Raw genomic sequence first — 19654 nt, 5'->3', positions numbered from 1 at the left:
TGCCTTTTGTAATCATGCACCAAGGCTCCGCCCTCTAAAACATAACTCCCCCTGGTTTGCAGCTCTCGAAGTGGTCGAAAACTGCAACTCCCAGAATGCAGCACTCTGCTTCCAGGTAGGTGTTGTGTGGAGTACTTGCTGGACCCAGTGGTCGGGCGGAATGCAGGGTTCCGATAAAGATGTGAGCCAAATTGTCCTGCTTGTAGTAGCAAACAAGCGCTCCCCTGGGTCCCCACACCGCTTCAGCCCCAAGTCACAGGAAAATCTTCAGCAGGGGTAGCAGTGTCAATGCATGCCACCCAGTATGAGGCTGAGTAGCCTCACAACTGCCTTGTACCTTCCAGTCCTCGAGGCGGGCATAGGCCGTTTCCCTACCGTGAAATGTAACGGAGCAGCGCCAGTAAGGTCCGGCCCAGGATGCGAAGCGGGGGTCCCTGAAATGCGTCTCTGGCCGACGCAGACCAATTCACCTGAATCTCCTCCTCACGAAAGAGCAGAAACCACAGCGGGGGATGATCATGAAAGCGCTTTATTGGTACAAAGATGGCGAATGCATTTCGGCATAGTGCTGCCTTCCTCAGCGCCCAATATATATACTCCACTTCTCAGAATTTATTTACCAAGAATGACCGAGCACAAATCCGTAAGCGTGATGAAATAATTTATGAAGTTATGGCAAAATCGCCCGACGCGTTTCGGAGCAGCCACGGGTCATTTCATGTTTGTTTTCTAAAAGTATATATCAAAGGTGCACACGTCACAAGAAAAAAACATAAATAGGACTACTGCACCACATCTAGGAGTACAAGCAAAATAGCAGCCATTTTGGAGTGATGACTATAACCATTAAATAACATGAACAAAATTCATTAACCTGAGCAATTTTGGGCTGATGTGCACGTAATTCAAATGCATTTTAAACAATTTTAAGTGCAGATAAATTATAAAACCTTTTCATTTGGTCAAATTAATTTCGTGCAAGTCTGATTGTAAAATTCATTTTGCCAATACAGCCCAAGTGGGCATATCAGTCCCAAATCTTTTGGTTTTGAATATCAATAGTTCCAACATAAATAGTCCATTGACTCCTCATGATGATGCTAATTCTTTCCAATCTAGCCCCAGTGGGCTTACCAAGTTCATCATTACTTGCATAGGCAATAAGTTTGTGTACTTCCTCATACTGTGATGATGGCGTCTCCGTCGCCTATAATTAAAAATACGTGTGATCATGATCACCAGTACTCACATAAAAACTACAAACTTCATCAGGGATACACGATTTACTTTAACAAAGCTATTCATTTGTACATTTTCATATTTTCTTCAGCCTAAATGGACCGACAATTCCTCATCTTTATTGAGCCCCAAGGGATGCATTGTTTCATATTTTATAATCATCTTAGATTCAAGTCGCCTGAGTTCTTTTAATCTATTTCCCCCTCTTTCAGAAATGGGAATCCTATCCAACGCACAGTATTTAAGTAAGCTAGCATTTTTCTCATGAGCATCCTTAAAATGCCTGGCCTTTGGATATTGTTCACAATTGCTCTCCTATGCTCTAAAAAACGTTTCTTAACTTGATGGATAGTACTTTCAATATATATCAACGCACAAGGACATATTAAAGCATATATGCAATAATCCGATTTACATGTCAGATATTTGCTAATAACAAACGGTTTTTGGTTTTTTGATAGTTCAATCTGTTTGATGTTACAACTATTTTTACAGGCTTTACATGATCTACAAGTAAAGAATCCCTTTGTTTTTGGGCCCTCAACTGTTCTTTGTATGGTACTACTACAGAGAATGTAACTTAAAGCGGTACATTTTCTAAATGTGATCTTAGGATTGTCACCTACAAACTTCTTGAGGGTCTTGTCTGTACCTAAAACATTCCAGAATTTATTGAGACAACGTCTGACTTCCCAAGATTGGTTGCTATAGGTAGTTATAAATTGTAGAGGAGATTCAATATCATCATCCTTACTTGTATTCTTTAGTAAATCAGTTCTACTGACTAACTTGATTTTCTCTCAAGCTTGCTTCATAGTTTTAGTCGAGTATCCCCTCTCTTTGAACCGAGTTACCATGATTTGCATTTCTTCTTTAAAATCAGCATCTGAACTGCAATTCCTCCTAGCTCTTAACAGTTCCCCATACGGGATACTGTTAATCAGGTTTTTTGGATGGCAACTATCTGCATGTAACAGGCTATTGCCTGATGTTTTTTTCCTGAATAATCTACTTTCAAGTTTATTGTTAACCACTTTCAGCTCCACATCCAAAAAAAGTTTCATCATGGATAGTGCTAGTGAATTGTAGATTTAGATCGTTATCATTTAATGTGTCTACTAATCGTTTAGCTTCACTTTCAGAGCCTGGCCAGATACAAAAAATATCATCAATGTATATTGCCCAGAGGACGACATGTTGGGTAAAGGCATCAATCTTACTAGCCACCTGCTCCTCCCACCAGCCAAGGTACAAACCCGCGTAGCAGGGGCGAAGCAGGTTCCCATCGCCGTTCCCTGGGTTTGGCAGTAAATCACATGATTAAATAGGAAGAAATTGTTATTTAAACATGTCTTCATCATATCAAGGAGCATTTCAGTATGCTTAAAATAAGATAACTTTCTTGTTTTCAAATAAATGTCGACTAGCATCGATCCCCAATCCATGCGGTATGCACGCATATAGACTGTTCACGTCTAACGTTATTAATAACATGTCATTTTCCCATAAAAGGTTTTCAACCAATCTCAGGAAGTCACCTGTGTCACGTACATATGCAGGTAGGGATTGCACATGAGGCCTCAAAAAGAAATCTATGTATTTGGAGGTATTTTCATAAAGACTTCCCATAGAAGAAACTATATTTCTACCTGGGGGTTTATGATAGTCCTTATGAAGCTTTGGTAACAAATATATTGCAGACATTTTAGGATGTTCACAATATAGAAATTTAAATACATCATTTGTTAAAAACTGTTCATTCTTCCATTTCACCAAATCTCTTCTATATTGGTCATTACTGTCTTCATAACAGTTTCTGTTGGTCTCATATAATTATTGACATCATTAAGTTGTCTGTGCCCCTCATCCAAATACATTTGTAGAGACCAAACGACAATGTTCCCCCCTTTATCAGATTTTTTTATTACAATAGATTTATTCTCTTGTAATTCTGTAATTGCCAGCTGTATATATATATATATATATATATATATATATTCATAACACAGTTCACCCAAAGAGCACTCTCATGATGGCGTTTATTTAAGGTGACCAGGCGAATCCCAAATGTTTCTCATAATGTTTCCTGACGCTTTTTAGACTACAAAGTCCTTGATCACAGGTAAGTGGCAAACCAACAACATTATTACATACCTCCCATACAACCTTATATAGACAATCTAATTGTCCCCCGAAGGCTTTCCGATGAGTTGCTTGACCAATGCATGATGGTATTGGTAGTGCATAATTCTCTACCCTTGATAGGGTTATGTGGCACCACGCAATCCTTTCCTAAATAGGTTGACCTGGATTTGTCCGGTAAAATATTTTTTTCATACCAAAACGATTCCTCGTCAGCCAAATATAATTAAAGCCAAGGTCCCGCTGTCATTAAAGTGGTGCACTTTCCACAGATGGGCTACAGTGACAAATTCATAACACAGTTGTCCCAAAGAGCGAACGCACACTCTCGTGATGACGTTTATTTAAGGTGACCAGATGAATCCCAAATGTTTCTCATACAGTTTCCTGACGTGTTTCAGACTACAAAATCCTTGAGATAAGTGGCAAACCAGCAACATATATATATATTACCTACTGGGAATCGCCTGTAGGTAGTTATAGTTAGGACCTAGTTTCCATAGCAAAAGCATTATTTGACTTGGCTCTAACTTTGCTGTAGTTTGACCAATCTTAATGGAATTTTCCCAAAGAAGTGTCAAAGGAGGATCTGGTTGTCATGAAATGTTTGGGGGTGATCCGTGCAGTGAGGACCGAGAAATAGGGGTGCAAAAAAGAGTGTGTTTGTAATGTTAAATCCCATAGGAAATGTTTTAGCAGAAAGGTAGATGTTATTATGCATATTGTGTTTTTGGTCATTTGGTACAAATCTGTCCAGTAGTTTTTGAGAAATTTAAGCCAAAAATGTTAAATATATCTCTGGCTACAGATATTTTGCGATGGTTTCCCGATTAATGGCGAATGCGCATACCAATGAGAGCCTTCCCGTTGTGCACACCAACTGGAATGCTCTGATTGGCTGGATGCAACTTGAACAGAAAGTTGCAGCCCCCCTTTTATTGTCCAGGAATTGTTTCCGGGGCTAAACATTTGTGTGAAAGATACATAGGAGGGCAGGGTGGAGAGATACTATGAACCCATGTTTGAGAAATGGGTGTGTTAGTGACATAAGTTATGTGTCCAAATAGATTTTTTTAATCGCACGTGATATTCAAGATGATGACACGATCGCCAGCATGGCCTCTCCATGTACCATTGTGAGGACGTCGTGAATATCATGTCGTCATTGCAAATTATGGTGAAAATATGTGCAAAAATATATATATTTGTACATACTCGTGGGTGACTGTCACACACTCATGTATTCACTCACAAACTCACTCAGACACTTATACACCCATTCACATACCCACTCAAACACTTATACATTCAGTCACATACAAAATCAGATACTCATGTACCCACTCACTAGCAGAGTGATGCACCCATGTACAGACCCACTCAGAGACTCATGCACCTACTTAGGGACCCACTCATAGACTCATGCATGCAGTCTCATACTCACTTTGAGACTCTTATACCCACTCACAGATCCACCTGGGCAGTCATGCACCCTCTTACAGACTCACTCGGAGAGTCACGCAGCCACGTACAGACTGACTCAGAGACTCATGCACTCACTTACAGACCCACTCACACACTCATGTAGGTACTCACAAATCCACTGAGATACTCATATACCCATTTACAGATCCCCTCAGACAGACATACACCCATTCACACACCCATTTAGACACTCCCACACTCAGGCACAGCCCCTCTCAAAGACTTATGCGCTCAGTTACCTAGTCATATACTCAGAAACTCACACACCCACTCACGGACTTATTCAGATATAAACAAACCCACTCACTCACTCAGTCAAGGCTCATGAATCCACTCACAGACCCACCCAGAAACTCGCCCTTCCAGTCACAGACCCTGATGCATTCACCATTCACTCACCTACGCAGAGACCTATGCTCTCACTCAAGGACCCCTTGAGACACTCATACACCCACTCGCAGATTCACTCAGACACCCATACAGCCACTCATAGACCCACTCAGAGACTTAGGCACCCAGTTAGTTATACACTCAGAGAATCATGTACCCATGCAGTCACACTCACAGACCCAAACACCCACTGACAGAACCACTCAGATACTCACGTTGCCAATCATAGACCCACTGAGAGACTCATGCACTCACTCACAGATCCACTCAGACACTCATGCACCCACTCACTTACCCATTCAGACACCCACTTAGACACTCATATATCCACTCACAGATTCAGTCACACAGTCATATACTTACTTGCAAAGGCACTCATGCACCTACTCACTGATTGAGTGATAGACTTAAGCAATCAACCAAACACCCAATGTAACACTGATGCACCCACTCACAGATGTACTGAGGCAGTCACACATTTCGCTACAGAAGTGTTGATAGACTGATGCATCTTCTCAAAGCTCCCCTCAAATACTTATGCAGTGAATGCATGCAGTCATAGATTACACTGAACAAGGTATGCACTATGTTATAGAGATATTAAGGGAATTGTACATGCTGTTATACAGTTGTTTAGATAATAATTTGTTTAGTGTGTTGGTTATAATTAATTTTGCAGTTATAAGTGTTGAATGTGGTGGTGGCTATTGAATGTCTACATTTGGTTTGTCATTTTGCGACATTTTTGTGGTGACCGTGGCTACAGATATCATTTCGACGCCCAGCGTCACCACGAAAACAGAAGATCAGTTTAAATGGTTGACTGGACGGGCTATGGAGATCCCCGCCTCTCCTTAGTCAGGTGTGTGACTCCGCCCCTCGTGGGAGAAACCGAGGAGAAGGAATGGCGATGAGCGTGGTGAATAACGCTACACTGCCGAGGTGATCTATGCTTGCTGAAAATTTCTGGGAGCTGAGCGCGAAAGGGAATGTCTGGCTACCGAGGTCTCAGTGATTAGTGTTCAGCTGCTGAAGTTTTTTTGGGGAATACAGAGGCTTTCCAGCACGAGTTTACATCGCTTGCAGCTTTCAAGAACAAGTGGCTGTTACTAAATTCTTATTCGGTTTGGAAAAGGGAAAGAAGTTTCTCGGCTATGTGAGAGCAACTGGAAGTATTCTGGCGGCAAGGTTGGTGATTTATGGCCCATTTAAAAAATAACAGTCGGGTGCATACGAGACTTGGCAACATTACTAAGGTTCCTAGTTTTATACCGGGCCAAAATTGAGGAAAATTAAACCAGAGGCATCTTTTTTTTGGGAAAAACTTTAACTGTATAGGGTGTTCAGACGCGGGCTTGTGTTCCCTCAGGTTTTAAAAAAAAAAAATTTTCCTCTGGGAGTTTTGTTAGTTCAAGGCGAAGTATGCTCAGAAAACAACATAAAATGGCAACTGCAGCTGCTAAAGCAGAGGCTATTTTGACGGCTAAAATTAAGACACGTTCGTTGAAAGTCAAATCAACTAATTTTAAGGGGAGCAACAAACATCAACAACCTGAGTCCTCTTTTAGCTCACAAAGCTCGGGGCTAGAGGACTCTCCTTTGAATCTTATTAGAATGCCGATGGCCTTGGAAAAAGATGGTAAAGCTCCTCCACGAATTGTTGAGATACAGCCCAAAAGGCTAGTGAAAAATACCAAAGAATTTCCTCTTTTTTCGAAAAAAACGGTTTCTCCGAGTATTTCAAAAAGCTCGCTAGACATTGGGCAAGAGCTGGTACCGGCTACACAGGCATCAACCAGTGAGCCTTCTGGGGATACTATTATCTCAGCCCAAGAACTTTCTCCTCTATCAATGAGTCAGCTAAAAGCTTCATTGGCGAAGGATGGGAGTATACCTCAAAATTCTGAGACTATGATGGCAGTGTCCGCCGCGAGTCTACTCCCGGTGGCCCCCTCATCCCCTTATTCTGGAATCATGAAAACTATACAATCTCCTTCGAATCCCTTAATACTGCCACAAGATCTTGATCAGAATCAGTATCAGGCCGATGAGATAGACATGATAAATCCTCAGGGGCCCGCCAATAGGCAATCCTCTTCTTTGATACTGGGCTCAGATTTAGCTGCTTCTACATCCAATCTGCAAGAAAATGATCTACAGGCAGAGTCTCAAAAATCTTTGTTGGTAATTCAGGAAGAAAAGGAATTTGCATGTCAGATGGATATTAAAACTATGCTGAATCTGATTTGGGAGGAAATTCAGGGTATGAAGAAAATCCATCTTGTCGAAACTCAGGCTATTCATCAGCGTCTGGAAAAAATTGAAGAAGCGGTATCGAGTCTCCCGGCTAGATTCCTTGAAGCTGAATCAAGGATTTGCACTTTGGAAGATCAAATGGTGGGTGTCCTCCAGCAAGCTGAAGTAACGCTACAGAAAAAAATCGATTTTGGAGGACAAAATTGAGGAATTGGAGAATTTTTCTCGGCGTAACAATCTACGGATAGTTGGTGTTCCTGAACGGCTTGAAGGGACCAATATTATCCAATGGGTAGAGATGTTTATAAAAAAAAACTGTGCTTCCAAATTTTGCTGGCGACTTAACTTTGACCAGGGCTCATCGAGTTTCTGCTTATCTTCCTCCTAACGCAAAATTTCCTCGTACTATTCGCGTGAATTTTGCCGATTTTGGAATAAAGGAAAAAATCCTCTCGGCAGCAATTCAGGCTCAATTTGAAACGGAAAATGGAGGAAGATGTAGAATCTTTTCAGACATGTCTGTAACGGCGGCAAAAAGACGAAAGGAGTTTGTCAAGCTTTTATTTTTGTTCAAGGCTCAAGGGGCTCAAGCCTCGATTGCTCAACAATCGAAGCTCAAAGTCCTCGTTCATGGCAAATTCCATCTGTTCACTCGCCTAGATGAAGCTCAGGAACTACTTAAAACAATAACCGTGTAGAATCATTATATTTGTCATATAGCTTGGCTGCTGCTAAGTTATATTGACTGTATAGATAGTTGGTTTGCTTGTTCTTTCTGGTTTTTGGTCCCTGGAGCCTGCCTTTTTTTTTCTTGTTTTTTTTTTCTTTTCTTTCTTTTTTTTTTTTCTTCTCTCTTTTTTCTCTCGCGGGGGGTGGTGAGTCCACTGGGTGGTGCAATATCAGGGCACCAATATATTTTCAGGGGGAGGGAATTATGGACAGCGGGTAATTCCATAATTCCTGGTGGGTTTAGGGTCTGTTTTGGGTGGGGAGAGTTAGTGGGGGAAAGGGTTCTAAAATAAATTTGAGCAGGTGCTGTTGGGATATCATGTTAGGGACTACACTGGTAATCTATGGTAGATTAGAATGTTCTCCGATTTATTTATTTTCTACAAAAAACAAAAATGATTCCAGCTAGCAATTGTCGAGTTGTGTCAATTAACGTTAATGGCATTCTGAATAAACGTAAATATGGAGGTTTGATTAGATGGCTAGTTACTTTAAAACCCCAAATTCTTTATTACAGGAAATTCATTTAAAAATTAATATTCCTAATTATTTCATTCAAGGAATATTTTCGAGAGCCTTCTTTGATTCTGTTGGAGTTGCTATGCGAGGGGTAGCGATCTATTTTTCTCGCAATTTTGTTTGGGTTTTTCTTCATGAACAAAGAGATCCCTTTGGGAGATGGCTCTGGGTACAAGTTTCACTTAATAATCAGATTCTAAATTTTGTAAACTTTTATGGGTCAATTTTTGATGACGACACTGCATTATCCACACTTTATAATTTTTTGATGGGGGCTCCGGGTTAAATAGTTCTAGGCGGGGACTTTAACTATATTCAGAATTTAAAGCTCGATACTTCTAATAGAGGGAAAAAACAATTAAAACCCAAAACAAAGAAGCTTTTGGATGCTCTGATTCAAGATCTTTATTTAATCGATCCCTGGCGGATTTTAAATCCTGCCACTTGGGGGTATACTTATTTCTCTCGTAAGTATAAAACCGCATCACGTATAGACTTCTTATTAATGTCTCCCTCCTTAAATTTCAAAGATGCAAGTATAGGCCCCAATGCATTCTCCGATCATTCTTATGTTTTAGTAGATGTCGAACTGGATCTGGCTGGGAGAGGCAGGTCCAAGTGGCAGCTGGACCGGCTTCTGCTACAGGACCCAGTCTGGATTAGTAAATTTTGAGTTTGGATAAATGAATATTATTTAATAAATGAAGGAACAGCTGACATTTTTTCTGTTTGGGGGGGTTCAAAGCTTCAGCACGAGGAGAGATGATCGCTATTATGGCTAATAAATCTAAGGAACATTGAGATGAGATAGCACAACTTCAACAGTCAGTAATTGATGCTGCTAATGCAGGCGGTACTTTAAATTATTCTAGGTTGGATCAAGCAAGGAAGGAGTTAAGGGATTTCTTTGTTTTAGAGGAAATTAACTGCTCTCAGACTTACCAGCAGAAAGTATATGAGGAAAGTCAAATGGTGGGGAAGATTCTTGCCTGTTCTACAAGAGCTCGTAAAGAATCTGCATGCATAAGCGAAATATTAGATTACCAAACACACTTAAGAACCACTGATAGAGCGGAGATTGCTCGTATATTTGTTGATCATTATCAACAAATTTATACCATTAATAATCCAATAAATAAAGAGCTGATTGAGAGCTATTTTGATTCTCTTCTTGTTCCCAAATTATCTGATAGCTTGGTGTCAACACTTCAAATTCAAATAACTGCAGCTGAGATTGAGAAAGTCATAAAATCTTCGGCGTCAGTTAAAGCGTGTGGTGAGGATGGACTCCCCAATTAATTTTTAAAAACTGTTTGGAAAGAGTTAACTCCTTTTCTGGTTAAATTGTTTGATTATATAAAAATGGGGGGCGTAATTCCTTCAGAATTTTAAAAAGCCATAGTCGTAAGTTTCGTAAAAAAGGGTAAACCATCTAATAATGTTAACTCTTATCATCCTATTAGTTTACTGAATGCAGATTATAAATTTTTTATGAAGATTTGGGCTTTGCGTTTGACCCCGGCAGCCAAGGAAGTGATTCATGGTGATCAAACAGGGTTAATTGCGAGAAGAATGATGTCAACTAATACCCGCTTTTTGATTCAAGCTCTCGATTATTTTAATAGCAATAAGACTTCTGCTTGCATAGCGATGGTGGATGCTGAAAAGACCTTCGATTTGGTTAATTGGGACTCTTTATTTTTTGCACTTTTAAGGTTTGTTTTTCCATCATCTATAATAACGATGCTTAAAAATATGTATTCGGAAGCTCAGGCACTGATTATAATCAATGGGGGTGAAGCAGGCATGGTTAAAATTAATCGTGGAACTAGGCAGGGATGCCCCTTGTCCCCTCTTTTGTTTACTTTTTTTATAGAACCTTTAGCAATAAGTTTACGTTCAAATAGGAATATTAGAGCCCCTATTGCAGGGATGACTAAAATAAAACTTTTCGCAGACAACGCTATTCTTTATTTAGATCCGGAAAAATTAAATATTCAATCTACTCTCGCAGAATTTCAAAAGTTCGAACAAATCGGAGGGTATAAAATAAATACCACTAAAACTGAGATTTTGATGTTAAATACGGGTGTGGATTGTCTACCGGAAGAATTAAAATCCCAGGCGTTGAAAATCGACCCAGTTAGATATTTAGGGATTTTCGCTACAACACACTACAGAGATTTATAAAAAAATAATTATGAAGCAACCTGCGATAAGATCACTAATCTTTTGGCTAAATGGTCCAATCTTCCTCTTACTTTGGTGGGTCGAATAGCTTTAATTAAAATGTCTATTCTACCTCTCTTGTTTTTTTTATTTATTAATGTCCCGATTAAACTTAATGTTAGTTTCTTTAAACAAATTGATACTATGATAAGAAGTTTTATGTGGAACAAAAAGAATCCTAGAGTTCAGCTTCCAATTTTACAACTTGATATTAATATGGGAGGACTTTCTTTACCGAATATTCGTTTATATTACGAAGCGGCACTATGTGACTACATGACATGTATTCTATCCAAACCCTATTCGCTCGACAACTTTTATTTTAGTTTAATGACTCAAGAAGCTGGTATGCAACTTCCGAGCTCTTTGAAAACTTCAAAATTGCCCCAAAAAAACAGTTATAAGACTCTAATTGATTTTTCAAATCGTTTATGGGTTTTTTTGAAACAAAGAGGTTTTTCTGGTTATTTTTCACTTAAATTGATTGAATGCCGCTAGTTAGGATTATATATGCATTCAACACAAATGAGAAAATTGAATGAATCCGGATTGGGGATTCTGAGTAAATTAGGCATTCAAGGGAGGGCAATTACTTGGGAGGAAGCCCAGGCGAGATCCTCTGGCTCGAATAGACTTTCTTTTTTTGAATATATTCAAAGAATTAACTTTTCGAAAAAATATAATATAGTCCTTGGTACTCCTCCCAGTAATATTGCTTCGGCACTTTATGTCGCAAGACTAACCGGCGTAGGTAATTGGTACCGTATATTGAATCATCAGGATGAATCCCCTTTGGTATCTAAGATTTTGGAAAAAATTAAAATCAATACAAAATGTGCTTTTTCCTTCCAAGATTGGCAAAGAATTTCAATTTTTGGTAATAAGGCTTTGCGTGCTGCCAATTATAAAAGAATGGGATTCTTGGCAAATTGGATGCTTTATTACACTCCTGAAGCCTTAAACAAAATCTATCCAGAGGTATCAAATAAATGTTTTCGTTGTGATTCCTCACTAGGTGGCGGATGGTATCATATTTTTTACTCTTGTCCAAAGTTATGTGTTTTCTGGGAGCAAATATTTTCTTATTTTAGTGAAGCGACAGGACAATTGTGTAAACCTTCTCCAGAAATCGTTATGTTCGGCATAGGTACTAAGGATATGTTTTTTTCAGATTCTCATGCTCATTTCCTTGTAATTATGATGTTAGTCGCTCGTTCATTGATCTTACAAAATTGGAAATCCGAGACGATACCACTATTTGAGAAATGGATGTGTAAAATGAATCGAACAAAATGCTTCGCGGAAGCTTATGCTAAACGGGTGGGGGCAACAAAGAAGTTCTTAAAGGTCTGGGATGTTTTTTGTTGATAGTCTCTGATGGATTGCTTACATGCTTTGAAGTCATGTCTTTTTCTTCCATTTGGCACTGCTCAATAAAAAATGTATTAAAAAAAATATATATATATGACTTTAAACAGTGCAGGTTTAAACCCATAGAGTCCACAATACTGTAAAATGCATGCATATAGGTGTTTTGCATCCCTTAAAAAATGCACAATTGTCATGGTTAACGTAGGGGTCGCGACTCTGGTTGTAATCGGGAAACGGGCAGTAGGGTTCAAACACAGTTGTTAGAAGAGTTACTACAAATATATGTGTACAAATATATTTTTAAAGCAGTGATGTGGTTACTGATGAGTGTATTGTAATTAAATTAATTTTTGAAGTTAAGTTTTGAATATATTGGTCGTTGAATATCTGCTTTTCTTTTGCGACTATGCGACATGATCGTAATCATCTCAACTGCGTTGTAGATTTTTTAAAAAATATTTGACAAGAAAACTAACATAATTTTGGCTTCTGCGGAGGCTCTGATTTAAATAATGCCTTTCAGTGTATTTTTCAGTAAAACACATGTGCTTATCATCTCTCTCTATAGTAATGAAACAATGTTGTGCCAACTCAAAAAATGCTTTAAAAAAAACCCAGTTATTAATGTACTTTCTGATGAACAAATACCAAATCAAAAATTGAGTGGTATATAATATAAATATAATATATAATATCCAATTATTGAAAGAAATACGAAAATCTCAGAGGCTCACTTAAACAAAATGGATGTTACAATTAAGAAATAGAATTTTAAACTCATTAAAAGGTTATATTGGGGTGTGAGTGGGTGCGTCCGAGACCTCTACCCAGGCCATCGAGTGTATATTAAGGTGTGGGGAGAGACAGTCTCTCCAGTATCACCTTGCATCAAGATGTTTTACACGCCACTACTGTTGTTTACGATCCCGGGAGAGTCTCGTGAGATCGTAAACTTGTTTTAGATGAAGCATTTACACTTTGCTTTATTACAATTCTCATGTCTTATAGTCCCGATTAGTAGGATGTGGGGAGCAAGTAGATTCTCCAATGAAACCTTTCCACAGTATGACAACCTACACACAAAGCAGAGACTGTGAATGTTAATAATTAGGCTAAAATAAACATTTTGGAAAGACCTTTATAGGGGATTGTTGTACATGTAATCATCTTTTATTCACTACTCTATTATACATTAAATAATAACTGAAAACATGATAAAGGACAATATACAATAGATGACAATGAAATTTATAACTTTGCGATCTCGCGAGTGTCCCACAAGCGTCTCGCGATCCTCTTGTGAGAGTAATGACACCTCAAAAAAGATTGCTAGTGACATGTCTTGATATAAGAGTTACAATAGCTAAGCAAATTAACATTTTCTATTGACTATTTATCTGTTTAATACTCACATACATTTTACAAAGATTTTGCAAACTGGGAACCACATCCTTTTTTATCACAAGGAAAATATATATATTTTACTACAAATAATGTCTGAACACAACATATATTATAAAGTCACTCTACCATGCATACACTCACAAAAGTAATTAATTAACTTTAAAAAAAAAACTCTAGAAATGTAATGAAAAAACTAAGGTTAAAGTAACATTATAGTTAGGTGAATTGCCTAGTGACAAGATTAACGTTTTAAACTAAAATAAATAGAAATTTAGCAGTAATAGGTAGCAGCACTAACTATAACTTGTGCCCCCACCATGCACTGCTTATGACCTCACATATGGCATCACTCATGACATGTTTTATGGCATCATTTATGACATCACTGATGACATTCAAATGACCTCATTGATAACGTCACTGATACACATAAAAAATCTCAAAAACACAAATAATTCCCATTTCTATTCATCACTTTAGCAATTTATATAGTTAACTACCAATTAAATATTTAACATAAAAAGTAATTGAAAATTTAAAAAAACAATGCTCTTTAATTTTACAACTACACAATAACAATAATATTGACTTAAATAATGTAAATAACAATCAACTAATTTACTTAGTTAACTAACTAAACAATAATTCTCTAGCATACAAAATGAATAAAAAATAAAAAACATTAAACCATCATGTAAATAACTTCCCACCCTGTTTCCCTACAAATTTAGCAATCTCCTACTAAATTGTAAATTAATATTGCGAAAACTATGCTAAAAAGCATTAAAATAATTATATTAATACTACTAACTTCTAAAAGTAGCATAATAATTAACAGATAATAAATTTAAAATGATTTTTAATACACCTATATTAAATATAACATAAGTTCAACACTAATATATACAATGACACTGTTAAAAATATTATATACATAGGAACATTATATTCTTACCTTGATTTTTTTACATCATATTCATATCACTCAATATTATTGAATAAATATTCGTAACATTAGCCTTAAATTTGCATGGGGGAAATTGTGGGGATTAGCTATTTTCTGCGAAAAGAGTAAATCCTATATAAGCATCAACATGAGTTATCGGAATTAGCCGAGCCACCTGGTATCAAAATCTATGTCTTGATAAGTTCAAAGACAATAGTGCCTTATACTTGTGCAAGTAACAATTGCATTTTACTGGAATGTGCATAAAATCTTGAAAGGGTTCTCTATATCTGTTATCCATATTTATTGTAAGTTTGCTGCTGTCATGTATAGGTGGTAGCATGTTTTACTTTTTCATCTTCTTTCTAATTTTGTGGTATATGCTTTCAATACCCATCACACAGCTTGCTAAGGCAAGACCTACTGCCCTGTCAGATTATTGCATTATGTGTCTGGTCTGTTGACATTTTAACAAAGGACTATCGCTAACTACTTATTTTGCTGCCATGTGCAGAATATCTGTAGAGAGAAGAGGTTAATGTGCAGTGAAGTCACTAATCCTCAGACCGTTATTTTCCTCATAATACCTTCTTCTTGAACATTTAATGCAATTGGACCATGATACTTTCTGACTTGGCAGTGTGCTATTTTATTTCTGCTTTGAGGTTGTAGATTTAAGTTGGTAATCCTCTATGATTCTGAAAGAGGAGTCATTCAAGGGCTGGAGTAAATTATGACCATTTTCACTGTGGGAAGGGGTCAGATCAGAGTTTATGAGTGCCTACAAATGTACATATCTTTGCTGTTCACAAACTTACAGGCAAATATTGCTGAATATGCTTGGGTCCTTACTTACTGTGTGTGTATCTTAAATATATAAAAATATCTGCTGATGTCTACATTCCTCACTATAGTGTTAAGATATATTTGTGTATTAAGCAATTATGTCCATGCTACAGAAAAACTGACTTAAGTAAATAAGATATAAGAGACTGACTAACAATGAAATGTACATCCCAATCCTCCTCACTATTTATTCCTTCATTAAGTTGAGCCTAGACAGCACTTGGGCAGGCTCTTTGAGACATCTTGTATATACATAGTGGTATTACAGCCTACCCATTGCCTTTCTATTTGTTTCATCGATTGTCCTTTTAAAACGCTTGATTGCCAGTGGTTAATCTGTTTCTTTTGTCCCTCCCAGATATCATTTGTTTCCTCCCATGGAGCAGTGCCCTACTGCTGGTATCTTTCCACTTTGGTGCTTATCTGATCATGTTTTGGATTATATTTTTCTTTCTTTCCTGTTCGTCTTTGTTGAAGCCTCCATTTTGGTGGGTTCCTAGTGGCAGCTTATAGGCATTGTGAATCTCCTCTGCTGTGCCTATCACTGCTTGCATTATTTTGGCCTTTCCATACCCCCATTGGCGTTTGATGTCCGGCAAATCGTTCCTATTAGTGTTTCAAACTAGCCAGTCCCCCAGGATCAGTTTAGAGTATTCCCATAGTCTGAACAGTTTATTGTAGCATTTGTTCCTCCAACTTGTGGAAATATGGATTTTTCTGGTCAGTTATGTCCCCTATCTTGGACCCCAACGGTTCTATGTGCATGTTACAAGTACATGTATGTTCCCTCCAGTTCCAGTTATGAAGACGCAAATACATGTGCGTCCACCGTTAACATGTCCTCTTTTAGATCCGCCATGAATGGGCCGGATATTCCATTCCTAAGTACGAAAGGCCACCGCCTTTATATGGTTCACTTATGCCATTTTACAGTCCAGGCAAGTAGGCCCTGATTCTGTCATCAAGCTTTTCTTGCTTTCTATCTCTGAAGCTCCAGTCCGAGCCTGCATCTGTGACCATGAACTTTGTCTCATCCTCTGCGCGGCTCACGGGGCCTGACATCAGCTTGCTGCCTGCCAAGAACTGTATTTCACCTTCGAAATTATCTGCTCCGCTCCCTGCCCAATGCATTCCTGTCTAGTAGTTTAAGTAAACATTCTGCCAGCTACCGAGCAAAGGCCCGGTTTCTCTGTCTTTATGCAAGTAATTCATAGCCCTGTTACTATGGAAGATTCCTGCCCTCGCATCTAGTGTAGACACCTAGACGCTTGTACACGCACTAACAGTCAGTATAGTCAGTATAGAATAAGATTCTACTCCAAGAAGGCCTCCCTTTTGGATAACATAGTTCTTTAAACATAGGATGTTAGATATGATTTGGGATTAGGTTGACTTGACCCTCCAGACATCTGTCGCCACATGTAGAGCTAAATGTCAAGTCCCCTTCACCCCCTAGCTGCACGTCAATCACACGTCATGCTGCTGCGCGCGCATCTCTGCCAAATATTTCTGCTGACATTGCGAAATTATTTCATAGGTCCCCCCATATGTGACATCATAACCAATGACGTTTCCTTGTTACTCCCAATTACGCCTCCTTCAGCTACGCATGTGAAATGTTATCTTTGCTATCAATTGTTACGCCTCTTGCATTTGCTTCGCTGTAATGCCTATTGTATAAAAGTGATTAATTATCAATAATGTATGTACTTCACTTCCTGAACCTCCGTGGTGATGGAACTTGGAGGCCACGATTCCGAATCGTCCATTGGAATAAAGCCCATTCCGAACCTCTAATACCACGGATTCTGCCTCTTATTTATTGAGCTATTTTTATTATGTTCTGTATCAAATTAAGTCCCGGTAATTAAATTATTTACCACATAAATGGCGCCCGAACAGGGACACTTTCTCATCTCACGCGCCGGCGGTGCGTTGCAGGCCCGGTCTCCTGCCACAGCTGGACGGACAACAACGCGTACCAGCAGGATTTCCTGTATCTCCCTCCGGTCAAGCGGGGGCGACTGAGGCTGCGATCAACACCCAGACGAGGCGGTGAGAAGTGCGAAGTATCCCGACCAGAGCCTAGCTGAGAGAGCAAGATCCGAGGTATACAGAGGCCCACCAGATTTCCGATGTCCTGAAGTGTCCGAAGTTGTCGAGTCGAGTCCAGTCCGGTCCAGTTCAGTTCAGTTCCGTTCCGAGGCCTTCCGTTCCGAGCTACCCGGTGAGTACCATTACTGGGGAGGCGTTCTGGCGTGCACATAAGTTGTGCCGGTCCAGACGGGTTTGGGTACACAAATCCGGTCTGCACTGTTTTAGCAGTGTATCTGTACTGTTTAGCAGTATATCTAGTATATCAAGTATATAAATTCAGAATAATTCAGTTAATGCCGAGTATTATGTTTAGTGATTAAGTTTTCTTAGATCGTCATCATCATCGTTGCTCATTTAAATGTTAAATGTTAAATGTATTAATACGTCCTGCATATTGTGGTGTGAATGACTGTTCATTATTGTGTTTTTATTGTATTAAGTTTGTTCAAGACCAAGTATCAGACCAGTTCTCAATATGCCGCTCTTTTCGAAACTAAGACAGATCACAACTAGAAAAGGGGTACTCGAAGAAGCTGTTCCCATTCCTCCTAGGGACACTCCAGGGTACTTCATGTATCATAAACACGGCCTAGACGCTATATTATTTCTTGATCTATGGGTAGACTACACTAAGGAATTACCAGAAAGTCAGAGGTGGCCCGCAGCTGGGACCTGGGATGCAGATTGCATCGTTAAAGTAGAGGAAGAGTTATGGAAAAGGAAAGCCAGACAGTCACAGAAAGACGCCGTTGAGTTATGGCGTAAAGAATCGTATAGACGCACAGAAAAAGCACGTAGACAGGAAGAGAAGAGTAAAGAGAATTCAAATAAAGTCCGAGAAAATCTATTAATTGAAGAAGGTACACGAGTAAAATCAGAACAAGTAGCCAGACAAAGAAATGCCCTTATGAAGGGTATGTATCCCCTTCTGGCCGAGGGATTACCTAAGGCTACTTCGGGGATACCAAAAGACTTGCCACCCCCGTTATTTCCAATAAAGGTACATCCTAAGGGGCATCCTAGAACCGCAGAAGATGTTTTTCTTTCCTCATATTTAGATGACGCAGCTCCCGAGTATGCTAGCCCCGCCCCGCATAGACCGTCGGCCGGGGAGGTTCAACGCCAAGATCCTGTATCTGTATCCTTACAGCACCAAATCCTGACACAAGTTCCGGCAAGCACATCTGTTTCCACATCTGTTCCTACAGCTACTTCTATAGCTGTGCCCACACCTATAGTTGCTGTATCGCGTTCAACGAATCCTTTCACGCCTGATACCCCAGACGGGGCTACTGGAGGTGCTACCAACATTTTTTCTACGCCACCCAGAGTAAATAAACTTACCTTTCAAGAGTCAGCACATCCACGTACCCCCAAACTCATAAATGCCCGCACGCTTAAGGAACTTCTTATAGATTGTAGATATGACCCTGTGCCCGGCAAAGAGGACGAAATGATCATGGCATCATTACGTATCAGACGAGCCGCGGTGTATTTAGGGAAGTTACCAGGAATGACTATGCATTTAGACAATATATATCATTTTGTCCAAACAGGGCGAGATTCTGAATGTATTAACAGAGCTATGGAATACCAGAAAGTGGAAATACAGGGGGAACTGTTACGTTTCCTTATAAATTGTGTGATCAGAAATCAAGACCGACCGGGGGTAGACCCGGAAGTAATGCAAATTCTTACCAGATGGAGCCAGAATATATCAGAAGGGAGACATGATAAGCAAACCTGTATAATAGCCATGTGCCGAAAGATCCGTAAGGAAATAGAACGCTTACACGAAGAGAGATTAGCGGTAGACCAGTTCGAACAAAGCGAGGAGGAAGGATCAGGACCGTCCATAGGACAGTCAGAAACCATAGCCTATGTAGGTAGAGGAAGATCTTGTAATAGTACTAGATGCTTTACTGACCCGATACGTCCGATATGTCCAGATAATAACAGGAATTTCCAAACACCTATAATAAATATGAGGTCCCCCGAGCA

The sequence above is a fragment of the Triturus cristatus genome, chromosome 5_2 (genome assembly GCF_964204655.1).
Source record: "Triturus cristatus chromosome 5_2, aTriCri1.1, whole genome shotgun sequence".
In the NCBI taxonomy this organism is placed as follows: domain Eukaryota; kingdom Metazoa; phylum Chordata; class Amphibia; order Caudata; family Salamandridae; genus Triturus; species Triturus cristatus.
This window is presented reverse-complemented; position numbering follows the sequence as displayed.